General features: G+C 35.3%; 1 long non-coding RNA gene across 2 annotated transcripts in view; it reads right to left on the bottom strand.

The window, feature by feature from the left end:
• The window catches only part of LOC103665760, a 406,816-nt gene extending 384,344 nt beyond the window's left edge, over positions 1-22,472 (bottom strand). For both annotated transcript variants that reach the window (XR_569373.2, XR_569379.2), the window contains exon 1: positions 22,352-22,472. This is a non-coding gene — a long non-coding RNA (uncharacterized LOC103665760). The remainder of the gene's footprint in view (positions 1-22,351) is intronic.
• Between the last annotated feature and the right edge of the window lie 1,199 nt (positions 22,473-23,671).

Genomic DNA, 23,671 nt, shown 5'->3' with positions numbered 1-23,671 from the left:
ACTCTATATTGTTGGTTCTGTATTGGCAACAGGGGTAAAGTTGGTAATCACTGAACAAGTCCTGTCCACTCTGGACTAATTGCTACAGAGGTTGTAGTTTGGCTTTCTTGGCTGGTTGCCATAGAAGATATAGATCATATATTGTCATATATACTCTGACTATTGTCCATTTATATATTCACTTTTTTATATTTTTGTCAAGTAAATTTTTATCAAATTTAGTCATATTTCAGAATCATTTAACGGGAATAATTTAACTGGAGTAGATTAGTATTTTCACAAGCATCCCTGTATCAAATCAGTCAAGGTTCTCCAAAGAAATAGAACTAGTAGCATGTATAGAAATACACACACACACACACACACACAGATACACACACACATATATCTGAATGATTTCAAGGAATGTGCTTATACTCAAGGATTGGCTTACAAAACTCTCAAGGCATACTGGTATCCTGGAACTCTTAGACAAGAAGTTCATACTGCAACTTCAAGGAGGTTTCTTGTTTCCTCAGGAAAACCTCAGTTTTGCTCATAAGTCTTTTCAACTGATTAGATGAGGCCCATCCATACTTGCAAGAAAAATCTCCTTTACTTAAAGTCAACTGATTGTAGATGTTTACCACATCTACAAAATACCTCCACAGCAACATGTATTTGATTGAATAAGTACTATAGACTAGCAAATTTGACACATGAAACTAGATATCATAATCCACAAACAGAAACATTCTTTCCATTCGATTCTCTCCTTAAGATGATAGTTTTATCATTTGAAGTAAAATTTGGGGTTTTTTTGGTATATTTTACTTTTGTAAAATTTTTATTATTTCTTTTGAAAATATGATAGGGCTCTTTATAAATTATATGTTATGACTGGCTACTATAGTTATACTGGATAGCATTTTTAATGTAATTTCATTGAACCAGCTAACTTACTGGAGAAGCAACTTTTCCTAAAAATATTTATCTGGATATGGAAATGCAGGTGCATCATTTGTTGTAGTCTAACATTTTTTATTATACAAAGAAGCATTAAAATTCAAATTCTGACAGGTGCATTTAAATATTGTAGTCTTACCTCTGACCACCACCAAAAAAAAGACGAACCACACATGAGGAATTTTTGTTAAAATTCTGGCAGTCTTTTTCTTTTTGATTGTTTTTCATTGAATTTTCATATGTGTAGTGAGATGTAGAATAATGAAACTGATGGTGTTCTGAAGAGATATATCAAAATTTAGATTACTGGGGACATTTTCCTAAGTTACATAATACAGAAAGCTGTGATAAGACCAAAGATAGAGGGACAGACACCATCTCCTGAATATTAACTTCAGCAAAGCATGAAAATGCACACCTGAGAGGGCTGGAATTTTCCACAAGGCAATGGGACTTCACTGCACCATACATGAAGTTCCATCTCATTGGCAACATTTTAACTCCTGGTGATTTTAACTCTCATTCTCATTTATTGTTCTCTTCTCAAATTTCCCCATATTTTAGTAGAATATGGATAAATGACCCTCATTCAAATTTTGTCACAATTTAAAAAAAATTCTTAAAAATTGATTTGTTATTGGAGAAGAGGAGACACAGTAAAGGCCAAAGGCTTACAGATGGAAAAAAAAAAAAAAAACTTAAAATTTCATTTTATTTCCATTTTAAACCACTCAAATTATTGAGAGAATATGTTAAGATATTTATATTGTACTCAGAATATGCATTTACTAAACATTCCTTTAAAGCACAACTGAAATTCATTTACTTTCTTTCAATATCACTTATTCCTTTCCACAGACAGTGCCTAAACATAATGCAGTTCTACAGTTATCTAAATCTTAGATAAAATCAGACATTTCTCCCAAATGTAGTAACAAATGGTTAAAAAAAAAAATCCTCCAAATAGAGCTTTATTTTACATTATCACCATTTCTACGTGGACTTAATAATACAAAAGTATGACCAACGGAAGAAGCAATAGAATCTCTAGTATATAGTTTAAGAAAATAGGTTGTGATGGAAAACAACAGGATAAGTATAAAGAATACCACATGGGACAAAAATGTCATGTGTGTGGTAGAGAAGAGGAGGAAAGGAAGAAGAATGTATGGGGTTATGTATATTTCAAAGACCACAAACAAAGTGCCAGTAAGAAGGGAAATTTAAACTAAACCTGTTGTTCAAATGCAATTCTCCAAGTAAGTGGACTTCTTAGTGTTATTGGAGTATTTAGCTTACGTGGCTCAACTAGTTACTAGGAAAACAAACAGAAAAGCTGTTTCTTGTACTGGAGTCAGTTGAACAGGAATTACAGACAAAACACCTGTGGGAACAATTCACCAATGATTGTATTGGAAAGTAAGTGCCCTACAAAGAGATATTCTTTGTAGATATGTTCTCACAGTGTTTTCATGAAGCCCTCAGTTTGCTAAGTTACTCTTTTTTCCAAGACTGAAGCTGTGATTAGTGATGGTTCCTGAGTACCTCCTGGGTGAGGATGCTGCAATTCTTGGAGGGATGGGGTTATACCACCCTAAATCTCTCCGCTGAGTGCAGAGACTGAGGTGGGGTGGGGGGCTCAAGGCAGGGCTCGATCTCATGACTCTGAGATCATGACCTGAGCAGAAACCAAGAGTCTCAACTAACTGAGCCACCCAGGTGCCCCTGACTCATTCTGGAGAACCTTACCAACCTACAAGATTCTGAAAGCTTTCCTAATTACTAAAGAATAAATACAGATTTTTTTAATTAGGGTTGAGTGGTAAATATATTATGGTCCTTTGATTGCCATAATCATGTAAGACATAGATGGTAAATATTAGTCCGAAAATGTCATCTCTAATACTATTTTACTAAAGCTTGATAAACAATTTTTCAGTTTCAGCTACTTTGCTCTCATTTATAATCAACCCACATTAAAAAGGCACACATGAAAATGATCCATCTCAATAGTAACAACAATAATAAAGAAATAGGGCATGCAAATATGGACTTTTTAAAAAAATAACCAGCTTCCAAATGCTGAACTTCCTTTCTCAGACATTTTATTTTTCCCTCCTTTCAAACATATACTTTCTTTTCTTTGCCTAAGATACCTTTTCTCTACCTCTCTATATTATTTGTATCCCTCAAATCTTTGCTCGTATTCCCAAAGGTTTATAACAATCGAGTGACAAATCACGGGCATCATTGCAGACACAGGTTTGTGTATCTATAGGGAACCCCCCACCTGCTGACTGAAAAAACAAAATCATTAGATTCTATTTTTTAAAATTAAGCTGCTATGCCTCCTGCTGATATAATCTGTTATAGAATATAGGTAGGTCCTGCTGCCATAGCATAATTAAGTAGCAGACTCTAACAGCAAGGACTTTGACAATATCAATTTAAAATGCTTTTAAATAAACAAATCTAATATCAAAGATGCATAGCACTTTTCATAAAAGAACCATCAAAACACATGTTTGTTGTGTATCTGCAGTACTACTGGCTCCATCAAAGGAGAGCGAGAAATGGCATGAACTGTAAGTGGCCTGACAAAAGGATTCATGCAGTCACCTGGGTCAGCATGTTTTCTTGTTCTACTGAGAAGAGATAAACTAAGCAAAACAAAACAAAACAAAACAAAAGCTAATGTCAGAATAAAAACAGAGATGAAAATTTCTACCATTACAATTCATGGATTTTGCACTAAGCAAAACAGGTGTACTACTAGAAATTTTAAAAGAATAAAAAAGGTGCTGCATATCTAATGTTTTTCAAAAAGTATATACATAAATTAAAATTTTCAGGTGTTTCTTAATTAGTAACACAAAAAGTTCCACTTATATTTTGCCTTGGTTCTCTATAAATAATTAACTTTACAGGAGAATACATCCATTGCTTGTGTGGGTTTGCATAACTGAAATTATCTACTAAGAGATTCCATGTGGAATATAAATTCCTAAAGCCTATGTACCAATTTTATATCTGCTTGCTATTCTTGGGATTTGCACTGAGCATTCTGATTCTTTTATAGAATACACATCAATACACTGTGTTAAATAACCCTAACCATACATGAATAAGATAACAGAAGATCAAAAATGATTTCATATACACACTATAGCATAATGCCATGTTTACATACGTATTAATCAGTGAATGCTGCCTTATAATATAATCAGTTTGCTATATATTAAAGAAGCATATATATCATAAACTATATTGCTAGGGACATTTTCCAATATTTAATAGTAACTAAATGAATTATATTACAGCAGTAACAGAATTTATTTATTTGAACCCAATCCTTGTCATGTCATGTAGTTTTTCAGTGATTCCAAATTCACTCCAAGCAATCTATAAATGTTCCTAGAATTGGGTTTTTCTCTTTTACTGATCAGTGCCCAGTATATAGCCAATATCATTCTGATTATTTAGAAAACTTCTGGATTAATATGATCTATTCAAGTCAGTAAAGAAGTCAGGTATATAAGATAGTGGTATCAATCAAGTTCAGAAAAATAGGAAAACAGAAACTACATACTTTTTTTTGGCAGTGAATGTTATGTAAGGAATTGGGTAAACAGACATTGAAGGGCTTACAGCTCACACCTCTAAAGAAGAGAGAGCAAAGGAAAGAGGTTGGGGTTATTAGAACCTAGAGCTTACAGGACTCTCATATCTCTGAAAAGGAGGTGCTACCTGCCGATGCTGATAAATCTGCGGGAGTGAGCTGAGGTTGGTTTGGGGAATATGGATAAATCAAACTTGGGGACTGAAAACTACTGCCTGTACTGAGACTGCACAGACAACATTAATGGGAACAGTAAGGAGCAAGTTTCTTCTTCTTCCAGCTGCCGTTGAGCATCCCTCAACTGCCTTCTAGTGGCAGAGCCTAAGAGGGATCCAGCAGGTGAAGGAGAAATGGGGTTTGCAGAATCACAGCCCCAGTGTTACAAAGCAGAATATAGAAAGATAACTTAAAGCAGACACAAAAAAGCTTAGTAAGCAGCACTCTGATATCCCAGTTCTTAGAAGTTCCAATGTATTCATATTTAGTGTTCATTTTACTATTAGACATGTAGTGATGTGGATGACAAATTATATGGACGCTCTAGAGATAAAGCTGTTTATTCAAATTAAATCAAATAAAGTTCCATGGTAAATAAGTTCCAAAGATAGTCAACTTCAATTTTTCCCCTCCTATTTGTAACATGCTGCTTCTCACATGAAGAGTTAGACACGCAACTAATGAATTATGGAACTTTACATCAAAAACCAGGGATGTACTGTATGGTGACTAACATAATAGAATAAAAAAATATTATTATAAAAAATAAATAAATAAATAAATATCTTTTATAAAAAAAAAAAAAGAATCTACATCCCTTTACCTTGAATCTGGACTGATCTTAGTAACTTGCTTGATGACAAGAATGTGGTAAGAGGAACATTCTGGAAGTTCTGAGGTTAGATCACAGAAAGCTTTGCAGGATCTCCCTGGGTCTCTTGAAATGTTTGCTCTGGAGACACTTGCTCTCAGAACCCAGCTTCACCATGCTGTGAGATGCCCAAACGACACAAAGAGACCATGTGGAGGAGCTACAGTGGACAGCACAACTGAAGTCCCAGCTTAGAACCCTCACCGAGCACCATACCATGCCTTCCGGGTATCCAGCAATGTTAAGCCTTCAGATGATGACAGCCCCAGCTGATACCCAATTATCACCACAGGAGAGACGCAAATCAGAACTGCTCAGCTGGGCCACATTAACAAATATAAATATCAAAGATAATAATCGTAGTTTTGAGCAAGTAGGGTGTTTAGTTATGCAGCATATATATAGGACAGCCTACCTATTTAGTTTTCCAAGAACTTTTACTAGCAAATTTTGGCTCACCAAATAAACATCTCTATCCTTACCCAGCTAATGCTGGGCTCTTCAATAACCTGGGTTTATCAATAACCTTGGTTTTCCTCACCACAGTTTCATGTATTTTCCATTTCATTCTCCAAGAGATTATAAACATTTGAAAGAAAGGGATCATGTTCTATTTCACTTCCATATCTCCCACTTGATAATTGATGGTTAACTAGGTGTAATATCACATTAGTTTCTACTGTATAATCACGAGACTCAAACTCTCACATTCTTTTTTTTTTTTTTTTTAAGGATTTTATTTATTTCTTTGACAGAGAGAGACAGCCAGTGAGAGAGGGAACACAAGCAGGGAGAGTGGGAGAGAAAGAAGCAGGCTCATAGCGGAGGAGCCCGATGTGGGGCTCGATCCCAGAACGCCGGGATCACGCCCTGAGCCGAAGGCAGACGCTTAACGACTGAGCCACCCAGGCACCCCAAAACCTCACATTCTTTGATCAGCAGATTGACTTCAATTCAGCTGATCAGACTGGGATTAACTACACAGCTCTCCATCAGGATGCATTTTATCTGGACTTATATTCAAGCTGTGGGTTAAGTTTAGATCTACTCCATGTGCTTTTCTTCTGAGGCTAAGCCTGAAGGGCAGCAGCTGAGATCATTCTCTTCTTGTATTTTTTATTGTATTTATTATTTGTAAATTTGTAATTTTATTAGTATTTATTACTAGGATTACAAATTTTAAATGTACACTGGTTAAATTTAAAGGTAAGCCCTTTAAAGCACTGAAAGTATATCTTGTAAAAATTGAGCTGGGAAAAAAAGTGCACTCAGGTACTGCATCATTTTTCTTCTAATTTTGTAAGGACCACCATAAATCCATTGATATATCAATGCCTTCAAAATATGCAATTAAAATATTCTGAGTTCAGATATTATGGACATCCATAGTTGCCCCAAATGAACATTTAGAAACACAGAAGGCATTAACCACACACATACAGGTGAATATTATTAAACAGAATAAATCATCGACTGCAAATACTTTGTATTCCCTGCTGTAAATCACTGATTCATGTTAGAATGATGCATTATTTTAATCCAAAGTGAATTGTGGAGGCATGTCTAAGATTTATATGATAATCCATGATAAATACCAGCAGAGGTAAGGATGTGCCCTGAAGCATGAAAATAAATAACTATGGAAAAGTATTAATTTTATTTCTGTTTAGTTAGATTTGTACAATTCAGTATTTACAGACTATGTTTGATCAAAATATTATTGGATTTTTTAGTAAAACTATTACTGAAACACTAGAAGCCTTCTTTTTTTTCCTGACAAACTATTAAGTAGTTCTGGTCTCCATGTTTTTATTATTTCATTTATATTATCATCTACAACAGCTAAAAGTAATCTGTAGTGAAAAAAATTAAAAAGTGAGGTTTTATGAGTGTGAGGCATTAACTAGGAAAGCCCATGTAGGGTCTATTCTGAATAAAGCTATCATGAATATTTTTGAACATTTCTTGAAATATGTGTGTACATTATCTATTGATTATATACTGAGAAGTGAAATTGCTTGGAGTACTAGTCGGCTAGGACTGCAATAACAGGATGTTACAGACAGGGTGCCGTAAAAAACAGACATTTATTTTTTCACAGTTCTGAGGGTTAGAAATCTAAGATCAAGGAGCTGGGTGAGTTGGGTTTTTGGTAAGGCCTCTCTCCTTGACCTACAGACATCCATCTTTCTCTTTTTTTTTTTTTTTTAAGATTTTATTTATTTATTTGACAGAGAGAGAGAGAGAGAGAGCCCAAGCACAAGCAGGGGGAGTAGCAGGCAGAGGGAGGGGAAGAAGCAGGCTCCCCGCTGAGCAAGGAGCCAGGTGCAGGGCTCCATCCCCGAACCCCAGGATCATGACCTGAGCTGAACGCAGTCCCTTAACCAACTGAGCCACCCGGGTGCCCCCAGATGTTCACCTTTTTACTGTGTCTTAACACAGCCTTTTCTCTGTGTGTGGGCATGCGGTGTCTCCTCTTGTAAAAACACCAGTCCTATTGATTAGGGCTCCACCCTTACAACATCAGTTAGGCTTAAATACCTCCTTACACACCCTATCTCCCAATGCAGTTGCGTTCAAGGTTAAGACTTCAAACATATGAATTTGGGGGAAACAATTCAGTCTACAACACTGGGGCATGGTATCTGTGTTTTTGCTTTCTGTTTTTTAGAGGTTTTTTGTGTGTGTGTGTGTGGTTTTTGGTTTTTTACTTTTCCAAGTATGCATTTTAACAGCTTTACTGAGGTATAATTGACATACAAAAAACTCCACATATTTAACGTATACAACTTGATGAGTTTGGACATACGCATACACTCATGAAACCATCACTGCAGTCAAAGTGTTAGACATGTCCATCACCTCCAAAAGTTTGCTTGGGTCTCTTTATTCTTGTTGCTTTAAGAACACTTAACATGAGATATACCCTTATTAAATTTTTAAGTGCACAATATAGTATTGTTTTTTTTTTAAAGATTTTATTTATTTATTTGACAGAGATAGAGACAGCCAGCGAGAGAGGGAACACAAGCAGGGGGAGTGGGAGAGGAAGAAGCAGGCTCACAGCAGAGGAGCCTGATGTGGGACTCGATCCCATAACGCCAGGATCACGCCCTGAGCCGAAGGCAGACGCTTAACCGCTGTGCTACCCAGGCGTCCCACAATATAGTATTGTTAACTATAGCCACAAAGTTGCAAAACAGATCTCTACAACTTATTCATTTTGCATAATTGAAACTTTATACTAGTTAAACCCCATTTTCCCCTTCCTCCCACTCCTGCCAACCACTGTTCTATTCTCAGCTTCTATGAGCTTGATTATTTTAGACACCTCATATAAGTGGAATCATTTGTCCTTCTGGTTTATATCACTTACCATAATATCTTCCAGGTTTATCTGTTGTCACATATAACAGAATTTTCTTCTTTTTTAAGGCAGAATAATATTCTGTTGTATGGATATACCATATATTCTTTATTCATTCATCTGTTGATGGACATGTGGGTTATTTCCCTTGCTTGGCTAATGTGAATAGTGCTGCAATGAACATTGGCGTGCATGGCTCTCTTTGAGATCCTGATTTCAATTATTTTGGATATACACCCAAAAGTGGCATTGCTGTCCAACAATTTTAATTGTATTTTTAGTGCAATTTTTAATGTATTATTAATAATATTCATTGACTATAATTCATATACTCTAAATTTCACCCTTTAAAAGTACCATCTTCTCATAGATTTGTCCCATATCCTTTGAAGCCATACCTTTTTTGTTTATTTATTACAGTTGGCCTTGGTTTATAATTATATGTATCTATCACATCTCCTCTACTCATATCCTACATGGCACTTTTATTTTTTTTAACTTCTTGTGGTGAGTAGAGTTGGCACACAATGCTACATTAGTTTCAGGTGTACAACATGGTGATTCAACATCTTTGTACATTACGTTATGTTCACCACAAGTGTAGCTACCATCTGTCACCACAGAATGCTACTGCAATATCACTGTCTATATTCTCTACGCTATACTTTTTAAATGAGATTATCACCTTATAACTGTCAAGATGGCTAAAACTGAAAAGACAAAATAACATGTTGGCAGGACGTGGAGAAAAAGAACTCTTGTGCACTGTTGGCTGGAATGTCAATTGGTGCAGCCATTGTGGAAAACAATATGGAAGTTCTTCAAAAAATTAAAAATAGAAATGCCATATGGGGGCGCCTGGGTGGCACAGCGGTTAAGCGTCTGCCTTCGGCTCAGGGCATGATCCCAGCGTTCTGGGATCGAGTCCCACATCAGGCTCTTCTGCTATGAGCCTGCTTCTTCCTCTCCCACTCCCCCTGCTTGTGTTCCCTCTCTCGCTGGCTGTCTCTATCTCTGTCAAATAAATAAATAAAATCGTAAAAAAAAAAATGCCATATGATCCAATCATTCCAAAGAAAGTGAAAACCCTAGTTCAAAAAGATATACGCACCACTATGTTTATTGCAGTATTATTTACAACAGCCAAAATATGGAAGCATCCCAGTGTCCATTAACAGATGAATGGATAAAGACGTGTGTGTGGCACATACACACATATACGAATATTACACAGCCATCAGAGATCTTGCCATTTGCAACAACACATGTGGACCTAGAGGGTATTATGCTAAATGAAATAAGTTAGACTGAGATGACAAATACCATATGATTTCACTCATATGTGGAATCTAAAAAATAAAGCAAATGAATAAACAAACAAAAAAGCAGAATTAGACCTACAGATACAGAGAACAAACTGATGGTTGCCAGAGGGAAGGGCATTGGGGGAAAGGCAAAATGGGTGAAGAGGAGTGGGAGACACAGGCTTCCAGTTATCGAATGGTGCCTATGTTTTTGGTGAAAAAGGGATATTTTCAAATTACTTGGGAGCTTTTTGGATTGAGGTGGGCAAGACTCTTAGATCTGCAGGTCATAGTTTTATGGAAATATAATTTCTGCAGGACCTTATTTTGAAGCTTTTTAGTGTCTTTCCTGTATTTTAGAAATTAAAATAAAAAAGCAACATACTACATTACTCCTCATAGATCACCACAGACATCTGATAGCCCTACTATAATAGCTACAACTGTGCCCCAGTGTCCACTCCTAGTATACAACAGAATGTGCCCCACTGTCCAAACTCAAACATATGTTACTACTCCACAGGTGACCTAGCTTGAAATATACCTATTCAGAAAACAAGACAGCACAGAAGATACTGCAATCAGCATTAACTTAGCCAAAGGCAGCAGAGGTTCTGAACCTTGGCTCAACCTTGGCTGCATATCAAAATCACCTGGGGAGTTTTTCAAGTCCCTGGCCTCATTCTTAACCCCAGACAAATTAAATCAGAATCTCTGCAGGTGAGAACCACACATCAGCATTTTTTAAAATTCCCAGATGATTCCTATGTGCAGCTGAGACTGAGGGCCACTGATACACAGCTCAAATAACTGCAGTTCACATAAGGATAATTTTATTAAATCTGATTATTCACTCAACATTATTTTTAGACTCTTGCTATACTACTCCCTTGCATGCAAAGCACAGCTGGTAGTTACATTAATGTAAAATATTTCAAATTAACAACCTATATTCAAAGGATAAATGTGTCTTATTAATTAATGAATCTTATGTTCTATATAAGAAACGTCCCACTCACAGGTGGTGCCAAAAAGATTAAATACAAGAAAAATCTTGAAATCAGAATTTTTAAATAAAGTATATTTAGCTAACTTTCTCACTTTCAGAGAGAGAAGTTATACATAATCAAAAAATAAGACGATAATAAACCATGTGGTACTAAATTAGAGTCAGGATCATCAGACTAAACTAATGTTCAGCTTAATAAGATCGACAGATAGCAAAACAATTTAGATACGTTCTTCTCATAGGTTATCATGTCTACATATATATTTATAGTCTGTTTGCAGACAAGGCCTAAAAACAATGACAGTCCAACAACAAGTATACCCAGCGCCCAGAACTCAATACCATTCTTTAATAAAAGGAACCAGGTTCCTTGGAAAAATTACTGGTTCTAGGGCTGGACAAGCAAAATACAAGATGAGCTTTGAGCATCTTATAGTACCAGAAAGTAAGGAAGTACTCAAAATGCAAAGGAATGGGGACATGTTATAGAGACAAAAGATCTAACTATAGAGAACTCCCAGTGGCTAAAGCTGGAACAATTTGAGCAGCAAAAGAAATAACAGTATTAAATTATAACCCAAAGTAAAAAATAAATATACATGAGTCCATACTGAGTCCATACATAAATACATGAGTAAATAGCTGGTAGAGAACAGATGAATCTTTCTTACAGAAGAATCCATTTAATATATGCAGACACTCCCACTTCCAGGGGGTAGAGCTTGTAACACATACACACACGTGCACACACACAGACACACACACTCTAGGGCAGGCTTGACTTAGTAATCCCATGCTCCAAAGAACAGAATAGGAAAGGTGTGAAAAAATAACTTTACACTGGAGAAACCTAGCAAACAGTACTTTAACCAAGTGATAAAACTTAATATCCCCAGTGATGTCTGGTGCATATCGCGTACCCCCCCTGATATGATGTGATAAGAAGGGCACTTTACCTCTGTGGTGTTCTTCTCATAAACCCATAAACTCAGTCTAATCATCAGAAAAACACTACAAAAATCAGACTGGAGGATGTCCTACAGGATACTTCTTGTCATTCAAGGCCATAAAACAAAACACAACAACAACAAAAACAGGAAAAGAGTAAGAAAAGTGTCACTGACCAGAGGATACTGAAGATACATGAGAACTAAATGCAATGTGGTACTCTGAATTGGGTCCTGGAACAAAAAGAGAACATTAACGGCAGAATTGGCGAAACTGATATTAAAACTGTAGTTTAGTCAAAAGTAATGTACCAAGGTCAGTTTCTCAATTTTGAAAAATATACTATGACAATGTAAGATGTAAACAATGGGGAAAATTGGACAAGGGGTATATAGGACCTCTCTGTACTATCTTTGCAATTTTCTGAAAACCAAAAATTATTCCAAAATAAAAGTTCATTTAAAAAAAAACTATGTAATTGCAGAGGTTTTCAATTTATGCAATTAATCCCCAGTTTCTGATTCAGCAGTCTGGAAGGAGTTTGAGAATTTACATTTCTAATAAGTTCACAGGTGATACTGATGTTACACTTTGAAAACAATTCCTCCATAATAAAGAATGTGAAGAAGAAAAAATAGCCTTGACAACTAGTACTAATAGCTAGGCTACAATGTTCCTACTTAAACAGTGCACATACACCAAAATAATTAGAGTCACTGAATCCATAATGAACAAGACAAAAACAAAAACAAAAACATTTCATAATAGCATTTTAACAGACAAAAACTAGAACTCAGTGCAAACCATAAAAATGATGAAAGATTTTCATCTCTTAACATTAGTAACTGTTTCTTTGTCCATTACAACTTTAGCCCCTCTCCTTTTTTCTGCCTCTTATATAAAAATTACTAAGTTAATCATGAAATAACTCCCACTTTCGTACATGACTCAATCTAGCAAAAACTCCTAATATAAGCCCAAATCCTGTAACAACCTCCTCTCCTCCCTCCTCACCCTGGCATATCCTTTGACTGAAACACCCATATTTTCCCAAGGTGTTCAGTCTCCTCTCCTAGAACAAGTAATAAACCCAAAACTGTCTGACTACAGGTGTGCTTCTGCTGGTCTTCAGTGGACAATGACAAAGGTTACCAATAAAGTGGGAACGGAAAATATATATATATATATATTCAAGTATATATATCTACTTGAAATACTACTGTATACACTACTGTATACTGAATACTACTGTGTACACTTAAATACATGTTACCATTATTAATATTAGACATAACCATTGTACAAGTAGAGGAATAATTCACAAAGGATAAAGAAGAAAAACAATCAACTAGATTTCTAGTCAAAGATATTGTCAAATTGAGAATATTATTTGAGGTTTTTTTTTCTCAATGCAAATATAACCAATTAGTTATCAAACTATTTGTAATACTTTCAATTAAAGCCATATACTTTTCCCATGCTACTCAATGGAAAATCCCTAATTAATAATGTTAGTATAAATATTAACTAGTATTAATATTAGTATATACATTACATAATTTAATCAGTTGTAAATTTCATCTCTCAAAACAGAAATTCAATATTTTCTAAAATACAAATAATTTCAAGTGACTCCAAATTCCTAATATTTTTATTTTTTTTGTTTTCAAAATAATTTTTCTTTTTTTAAATATTTATTTATTTATTTTTAGAGGGAGCGAAGAGACAGAGAGGGAGAGAGCGTGCACAGGCAGGAGGGGGGAGGGGCCCAGGGAGGAGGAGAGAGCATCAAGCAGGGGCACTCCTTCTACTCCTGATATGTTAAATATAGAAACAAACATTATCTTTTATAATTTTAAATAGGAACTTCTCCTGCAAATCACTCTTTCTTTCAATGACTATGTATAAAATAATAAAATAATATCTCAATAGATAGCATCTATACTAATTTGATACATTTATTTTTTATTGTGAACAAGTTAACAATATTAACTTTTATACCCTAACAATTGCATGAATACATCCAAATCTTTATTATGTTTAAACAGTTAAATCTTTTATATATATTTTTTGTTTTCTTGTTTACTGTTTTGTGATAAGGGAATACACAAATTATCTAAATAATTTAAAATATTAGTGAATTAAAAAAAATAATGTTAGAATCCAGTTAAGAAGTATGAGATACTGTTTGATAAATATTCAATGACTGGGTTGTCTATTACTCAGTTTTACACATTATCACTATTAAGCTACCCAATTTAACTTTGCAAATCATCCCTATACTTTGCCCAGCTATTTATCACCTACGAGAATTAAAGAGCATATACTTTATACCATCATATGCTTAAATCACCTCATTTCTGTTGAATCACTCAGGAGGAGGATAGATGGCAGAAGCAAGTTGAAAACAACAGAATTGATACGAAAACTATAATAATATTATATATTAAGAGATAATACAGGCCATCAAGACGTTTTCATCTTCATCATCCCCTCCCCACAGAAATACAGGAAGATCTATAACATTCTTTGAGAAGCAAAATAGTTGATGTGGAAATACTAACCTAAGTTTCAATTTCTGGAAACAGAAATAGAGGATCAGGAAGAAGAAAGTTCAGATAAATGAATTCTCTCCTAATTCCTATGCAAATGTTTTGTTATTGTTTTTGTTGCTTTTCCCTATAGTTCTAGATGTCATTCTTTGCACAGACTTTTAGTAACGGGCAAAATACAGCCTTTTCTATTTTAACACTTTAAAGAAAACACAATATGAAATTGTCTCTGAACTATTACAGTGATAATAAATAGCATTTATTTATTTACTATGAGTGTTTACTGTGCTAACCTCTTTAAAAGGATTTTCTCATCTAACTCTCACAGTAACACTGGAGGGCATGTACTATTATTTTCCCTGTTTTACACCTATAAAAGCTGAAAATCACAAAGTCGAAATAATGCCTAATTCCACACAACAAGTAATTTATAAATCCAAGTTTCAAATACAGTCATTGTGGCTCCAAAGCTATTTTCATTTGATTAATCTAACTTTTGAAAGCATAACATAAAACTCTATCTTAATTATGATATCATAATTATATCTAGAAATCATTGAAGCTTACCATGAGTATGAAAATATGCTAAATGCCTTATATGGATTTCCTTATTTAATTCTTAAAGCTGTGGCGTTACTGTGACCATTTTTTAGACAAAGTAACTGAATGAAGACTTTGGAAGGTTAATTACCTACACACACAAACAAATGAAATTAGTTTGATTTGTTGATGTTCATTAAATTAGATGAGGCCCCTCAAAGGGAACAAGACAAGTTCCTTGCTTAGGACGCATATGGAAAGGGAAATGGGAAGGTGAAAAGTCTGCCATCCCAGAAAGATTCAAGAGGAAAGCAAGAGACAGAAGCGTGACAAGGATAAATGGTCTACATTACAATTCTGGCTCACTCCTGCCTGTGACTAGTCATGTCAAATAACTTTAGCATCCCCCTTCTGAAAGTAAGATTACTAGCCTATACTTTATTCCATAAGATACTGAAGATCACTGATGTCCAAATACTTTCTTTTCTTCTCATTTGCTGCATTATATTTTAAAGAAAATGCACAGTACCATTTAACTAAACTGTGTTTAAGGGGATTTCAGAGTTCATATTAATCCTTCATTTTCTCTTAATGCTAATGGAATAACCTTTTTGGTTCAAGGTGACATTTATGAATTGTACATCTCTGAAAGTTTTATTTAAGATGATTTAAATGGCACATATCATCTTTGGTACTACATTATCACTGCATATGTTCGGGCAATAAATAAGATAACATACGTAGTAAAATAACATGACATCTCACTTGCGCATAATCGCTAGCATGTGTAAAGTACTTGGGTAGGCATATAACTCTATGACATGTGGAACACTATTATTATACTTTTATAAATGGGGTAGTTGAATCTAAAACTACATTGCCCAGTGTTAGGAAAACAATAAGAGGCAAAGCAATGGCTTGAACCCTTTTCTTATAAAATCCTGTGCTTTATGCACAAAATGATACTGTTCACTCAAAGAGCAGAGAATGGGCTCAAATAAGTACTGAACTCCCCATTATAGGATGTGTCCAAATACAGGCAGAAACACTCTTTGACAGAGAGGACAGGATTCTAGCTATAGATGGACTAGGTAGTTTCTAAAGTACCTCTTAACTCTGAGAGGCCGAGTTAGATTAAATATAACATCTTGGTGAAGTATGACAATCTCTGTCGTGTCTTTGTCGCTCTCGGGTTATTACACCTGACATTGCAAATTCAGGATCTTCACCTGAAAGAGTGGCTTAAATTTTGTTGTTGTGCTTTGGAGTTTTTAATGCACTTTTACATACGTGATTTCATTTCATTTCTGCCACAACCCTGTGTAGTAGAGAACACAGGTGTTTTAATTTGTGTATAATAAATTCAAAAATTAAGTCCCTGCAAGGAAGAAAGTGGCTTGGCCAGATTTCCATAATTAATAATTCATAGGATTGAAGGTAGACTTTATTTCCCCTACATTTTCTGCCTTTGAGGTTTGTACCTGATACAATAATCCTCCCATTTGCCTTAATTTTTCCAGGAATAAAAGAGAAACTTCTTTAAAAGCTACATTTCTCTTGAAATGTCCAGTGCCTATTAAATGTCACTTTGTTATCTGTAATTTTATGCTTGCTCTATACCAGGAAAATGCAAACATTAACCAGGTAATGAACTGTTTTATCTCTGATGCCAAATAGTCTACGTTCTATTTGCCTCCTTTTAAATTTGCTGCTTCAGTGCTTTGTGGAGAGACCTGGTCTTAATCTATAAGAGCAGGCTGCCAGCAGTTAGTTAGAAAACAATTTCCTTTAGCCTTTGCATGGCTAGCGTTTTATATTTGAAACGGTATTGACATAACACTTATACCATTTGATAACTCAACTACCCTGACAAGAGAAGGTAACAAGGAGAGAAAGGACAGCCAAGAATGTTGCAGGCACTGCTCTCTAATCAGGTGTTGCTACAGAATGAGCTGGAAGCTTTGCAGAAAGGAAACCACCATGAAGAGTCAGCTTGTGTAAAACTGGGGAACATCTGTAGCTAGGTGGCCTCTGTAGCCTGTTACTATGTTGCCAGTGTTCTCCTACAGACTCCCTGATATGTTCTCTGCAGTTAAGAGGCATAAGGGCTCCAGATAGAAGCAAAGCCAATTCTACATTATTGAAACTTCCTTTTCTCTCAGAAGAGAGAATCTGTTTACGTTATTGTTCTGAGAAAGAACAATAAGCACACATGAACACGACCTGATTCCTCACCTTTTAACAGCACACATAAGCCTCTAATCCTCTTAGCTCTACGGCTTCTTTTAATAGACCTATGCAAGCTCTACACTGTGGTGCGATGCCATTCTAACTTAATAAGGGGCAAAAAGTCTCCTTTTTTTACGCAAATGAAATCACCATTGAGCACTCAAAATTGTAGTTTAGCAGATGCCTCGAAACTGCAGGTTGGTAATAAAGGTGAACATATGGGCAGTCGCCTCCAGGGATAGAAAGCTTCAGATGCCGTGGGGAACCTTGAAAGCAGAACAAATGCTATGCAGTGGAGGGGCCCTGAGTTGCCCCACCCTGCATGTTGAGTCACATTTCTCTGAGGCTGTTGTGTTTCCTGTAGTTTAACAGTGTGCCAGCACCTGACCCTACAGAGGGGACAACAGCAGAGCCTGAGATAATTGAAAATACTAAACAACAGTAGAGCTAATAATTATTGAAGTATGTGTCATTTTAAGTACTTTAAACACGGAGAACCAGAAAACCCAAATCAAGCAGGCCTGAAAAATTAGGAGATTCATTATTTCATAAAATCAGAAGCTTGGAAGAAGAGAAGGCTCTAGAAATAAGACACTCAGTGAGATCATTCTGCTCTCTGCTGTCTGCCTCAGCACCGGCTTCATCCCAAGGCTATACCACCCCTCCTCCCCACAATCGTTACAATATGATCTCTGCGGCAATCAAGGAGTCAGTTAAACAACAACAAAAAAAAAAACCCTGTCACTCTCACCGAAGAACTTAGCTGTGAACATCTACATTTGCAATGAATCTCTTTAGAAGAACATTAAAAAAAAAAAAAAAAAATCAATTGTCTTGTGGCCTTATAGGTGGGAAGAGAACTTTCGGAGGGCATTCATTCTGTGTAAGCACATTACTTATAGTTTATTATTTAAAGCTTGAAATAACTCAGCAAAATAGATACTATGAACACAGAATACATAGATAAAATAGTTGAGGCTCCAATGGAATTAATAACTGGCTGTAAATGTACTATCATCACGACAGAATTTCAAAACTCAAAAGCTGGGATTAAAGCAAATGCTACAAAGTGCATGTATGGAGGCACACGTACACACACACATACACACACACACACACACACACACACACAAGAAAGAAAATTCTCGTCTTGGGACAAAGATTCATTTCACTAGGGCAACCAGAGATCCTTCACTGGGATATAAGAGGAGGAGGAAATGGCTTTTTATTAATGGGACAAAATCAAAGAGGGATAATTTGAGCTGGGAATTAAAGGAAAGACAGGATTTAGGATAGGCAGAACTGGGAAGGGCACTTGAAAGTAAGATTTGCTTGATGAAAATAAGCAAGTGGGAAAGGAGGGGTTAAGTTTGCTAAATGAAAAGTAATCCATTCTGTTAAAATGTAGGATAATCACAATGAGCCAAACACTTCTTACGCACTGCTTTACATTCTTTCCACTCATCTCATATTTTGGCAATGACCTAATTCCAAGCGTTTTTACCCAGCATAGGGCCAGCTTCTTGTAAGCGTAACTCAAGTGTACTGCCTGGCTGCCTACTGTGAACCTCTTTCTGTCCCACGGCTTCTTCAGAGGCCTGGAAGTCAGATAACTGCAGAATCCTTAGGCACTCAGGTACTTACAACTCAGAGGCCTGGAGAGAGTTAACAAGTAGAACAATTCTTATCCAAAAAGTACTAAAGACATTGGCTAAATGTTTATCCCTCCTACTCTTCCAGTTGATGGATTTTTAGCTACATGCCACAAAGTTTCTCAGAAGTCCTATAATCGTCTGGGCATAGTCCCCAACTGCAACTCTAATCTCCTTCCATCCTATCCCAGAATTCACACATCTGTCTCTCCCAATTGAAATATACGAAGTAAACAATTCAAGCAAAGCAAATAGTGGTGTCATTTAGAGAACTTAAATAAGCTAGAGGAATATCCAATACTGAAGAGAAAAAACAAGTTTGTTTATAGATTTATTAAGTTTGAAAAGTAAGTTATTCATATAAAGCTACTAATACAAATGCATATTTTCATTCATAATGGAATTCAATAGAAAAAAAATGTGTGGCAATGTCACAAAGAACGGTAGCTGAAGTGGCCTAATTAATCTTCAGTGGAAGACTATAGAGAGAGAAGGCCCAGCACAAAATGTGGAATAAAAGAAAGAATCGGCAGAGTATGGAAGAGATCTAGCCCTAAACCAAACTAAAATTGGTTTTTAAGAGGGAGAAGGTAATCAACAGGCATAAATGTTAAAGAAAGTCAAAGAAGGAAGGATTACAAAAGATATTCTATTAGAAGACTATGATAACTTTAATGATTTGAGAGTGGAATTGCACTAGGGCGGCAGTAACATAATTCATATTATAAAATTTTGAAGAGTAAGAAGGTAAGAAAGTAAAATTATATAAATTCTGGTCTTTGCAAAGGTTTTCCACTGAATGAACAGAAATGTAGCAAGCAAAGGAATGGCAGTTTTGAGACACTGGAAGATATATGCTTGTTTGACATACAAGGGAAAGGATCTAAAATAGAGGGAAAATTCAAAAGTACAAGAAACATAGCTGGTTAACATTAAATCATGTTCCTAAAGACCTGGATAATGAGTAGCTCTCAACACAGAAATGGGTTAAATGGTTTACCATGAAAATGAGATGATATACAACTTTCTCTGAGGTAATATATCAAGAAGACAAAATGAGTAAATGTTAAAAAAAGAAAAAAAAAAAAATATATATATATATATATATATATTAGGTAAAAAGAAAACAAGAATATGAGGGTAATCACATTTGGTCACATTGATATTTGAAGTACCTTTTTAAAAAAATAAATAATTTAAATTTCATTACAAATTTAATAATGGCCTTACCAGAAATGTTAAAGAGACTCCTTTAGGCTGAAAAGAAAGGGTGCTAAGTAGTAACAAGAACACATACGAAAGAATAAATTCCCCTTGAAAGGTAAATATATAGTAAGGATAGTGGATTAATCATTTATAAAGCTAGTATGAAGATTAAAAGACAAAAGTAGTAAAAATAACTGTGATTACAATAATTAGTTATGGGATACACAAGATGTAGGTAAAAAGATGTAACATATGACATCAAAAACATAAAATGTCAGGAGAGGGAGAGTAATAATGTTGAGCTTTACAATGGGGTCAAACCTAAGTTGTTATCAAGTTAAAACAGACTGTAGTAGATACAAGTTGTTATATGTAAGCCCCATGGTAACCACAAAGCAAAAAGTTATAGTAAATACACAAAAGATAAAGTAATATAAGCATACCACTAAATAAAGTAATCAAACCCCAAAGGCAGAGAGCAACAGAAGAAAGAAACTGGGAAGATCTACAAAAACAATCAGAAAACTATTAACAAAATGGCAATAAGCGATTCCTATCAATAATTACTTTAGGGGTACCTGGGTGGTCCAGTCAGTTAAGTGTCTGCCTTCGGCTCAGGTCAAGATCCCAAGGTTCTGGGATCAAGCCCTGCAAGAGGCTTCCTGCTCAGCGGGAAGCCTGCTTCTCCCTCTCTACCCCTCCCCGCCACCCCTCCCACTCATGCTCTCACTCTCTCACTCTGCACTCTCTCTCTCAAATAAATAAAATCTTAAAACAAACAAACAAACTACTTTAAATGTAAGGGGACTAAATTCTCCAACCAAGAGACAAAGAGTGGCTGAATGGATTGAAAGAAAGAAAAAGAAAGAGAGAGAGGGAGAGGAAGGGAGAGAGAGGGAGGGGAGGAGGGAAAAGAAAGAGAAGACAGATAAGACCCATCTATATGCTGCCTACAAGGATTAATTTTAGATGCAAGAACATACACATACTGAAAGGGAAGGGATGAAAAAAGCTATTCCATGCAAATGGAAACCAAAAGAAAGGTGGAGTAACTATAGTTAGACAAAACAGACTTAAAAACAAAGATGGTAATAAGAGACAAAGAAGAGCATTACATGATGATAAAGGAGTCAATCTCACAAGAAGATACATTTATAAATAGTTATGCACCCAACATAGGAATACCTAAATATATAAAGCAAATACTAACAGACCTAAAAGGAGAAACAGACAGAAATACAATAAAAGTAGAAGATTTAATACTGCACTTACATGAATGGATAAATCATCCTGCCAGAAAATCAATGAGGAAATCTGGTCTTAAATGACACATTAGACCAAAGGGACTTCACAGATATCTATAGAACATTACATCTAAAAGCCACAGAACACATTGTTTTCAAGTGCACATGGGGCTTTTTCCAAGATAATCATGTACCAGGCATAAAACAAGTCTTAGTAAATTTAAGAGAACTGAATTTATATCAAGCGACTTTTCTGATCACAATGGTATGAAACTCCAAAATTAATTACACAAAGAAAACTGGAAAATTCACAAACAGGTAGAAATTAAAGAACATGCTACTGAACAACCAATGGGTCAAAGTAGAAATCAAAAGAGAAATCAAAAAATACCTTGAAAAAAATGGAAATGTAACATATCAAAATCTATGAGATGCAGCAAAGCAGTTCGAAAAGGGAAAATTCATAGTGATAAATGTCTACCTCAAGAAAAAAGAAAAGTCTCAAATAAATAACTTAACTTTATACCTCAAAAAAACTAGAAAAACAAACAAATCCCAAAGTTAGTAGAAAGAAGGAAATGACAAAGATTAGAGCAGAAATAAATGAAATAGAGACCAAAAAGACAATAGAAAAGATCACCGAGACTAAAAGCTAGTTCTGTGAAAAGATAAACAAAATTGAAAAACCTTTAGGTAGATTAACTAGGAAAAGGAAAAAAAAAAGGAAGAAGAAGAGGACTCAAATAAATAAAATCTGAAATGAAAGAGAAGTGCTATCACAGAAATGGGAAGGATCGTAAGAGATTACATGCCAACAAATTGGACAACATAGGAAAAATGGATAAGTTATTGGAAACATACAACCTACCATGACTGAATCATGTTGCAGTAGAAAATCTGGGGGTGCCTGGGTGGCACAGTCATTGGACGTCTGCCTTCGGCTCAGGGTGTGATCCTGGTGCTTTGGGCTCAAGCCCCACATCAGGCTCCTCTGCTGGAAGCCTGCTTCTTCCTCTCCCACTTCCCCTGCTTGTGTTCCCTCTCTTGCTGGCTGTCTCTGTCAAATAAATAAATAAAATCTTAAAAAAAAAAAAAATGAAGTAGAAAATCTGAACACACTGATTACTTGCAAGGATAGTGAATCAGTTAAAAACCTCCCAATAGACAAAAGTGCAGGACCGGAATGCTTCACTGGTGAATTCTACTAAAAATTCAAAGAAAAATTAATACCAACCCTTCTCAAACTCTCAAAAAAACAGAAGAGAAGGGAACTCTTCCGAATTCATTTAATGAGGCCAGCATTACCCTGATAACAAAACCAGACAAGGATGCCAACCACAACCACAACAACAACAAAAGGAAAAGAAAAGAAAATTACAGGCTAATATCTACAATAAACGTAGATATAAAAATCCTCAATATAATATTAGCAAACTAAATTTAATAATTCATTAAAATGATTATACCCCATGATCAAGTGGGATTTAATTTGGGGATACAGGGATGATCTGACATCTGCAAATCAGTTGGTGTGATACACCGTATCAACAAAATAAAGGATAAAAATCATATGATCAATCCAACAGACACAGAAAAAGCATGGACAAAATTCAACATCCCTTTATGATAAAAACTCTCAAAAAGCAGGTATAGAGGGAATGTACCTTACCATATAAAGGCCATATGTGACAAGCCCACAGCTAACATCACAGACAAAGGGAAAAAGCTAAAGCTTTTCTCTGAGATCAGGAACAAGACAAAGATGCCCACTCTCACCACTTTTATTCTATACAGTATTGGAAGTCCTAACCAGAACAATTAGTCCAAAAAAAATAAAAAATAAAAAACAAAAACAGAAAGAAAAGGCATCCAAATTGGAAAGAAAAAAGTAAAACCATCACTGTTTGCAGATGATATATATAGGAAACCCTAAAGACTCCATCAAAAAACTGTTAGAACTAATAAACAAATCAGTAAAGTTGTAAGATACAAAATCAATACACAAAAATCTGTTGCATTTCTAGTTCTTAAATAAGAAAACAGTCCCATTGACAAATGCATCAAAAAAGAAAAAATACCTAGGCATATATTAACCAAAAAGTTAAAAGACTTGTATATCAAAAACTAAAAGACATTAACGAAATAGAGGAAGACACAAATAAATGAAAAGATATTCTGTGCTCATGGA

This window comes from Ursus maritimus, unplaced genomic scaffold (assembly GCF_017311325.1).
Source record: "Ursus maritimus isolate PB19 unplaced genomic scaffold, ASM1731132v1 scaffold_36, whole genome shotgun sequence".
NCBI lineage: Eukaryota > Metazoa > Chordata > Mammalia > Carnivora > Ursidae > Ursus > Ursus maritimus.
Note: the sequence above shows the minus strand (reverse complement) of the source record. Positions and strands in the feature narration are given on the sequence as shown.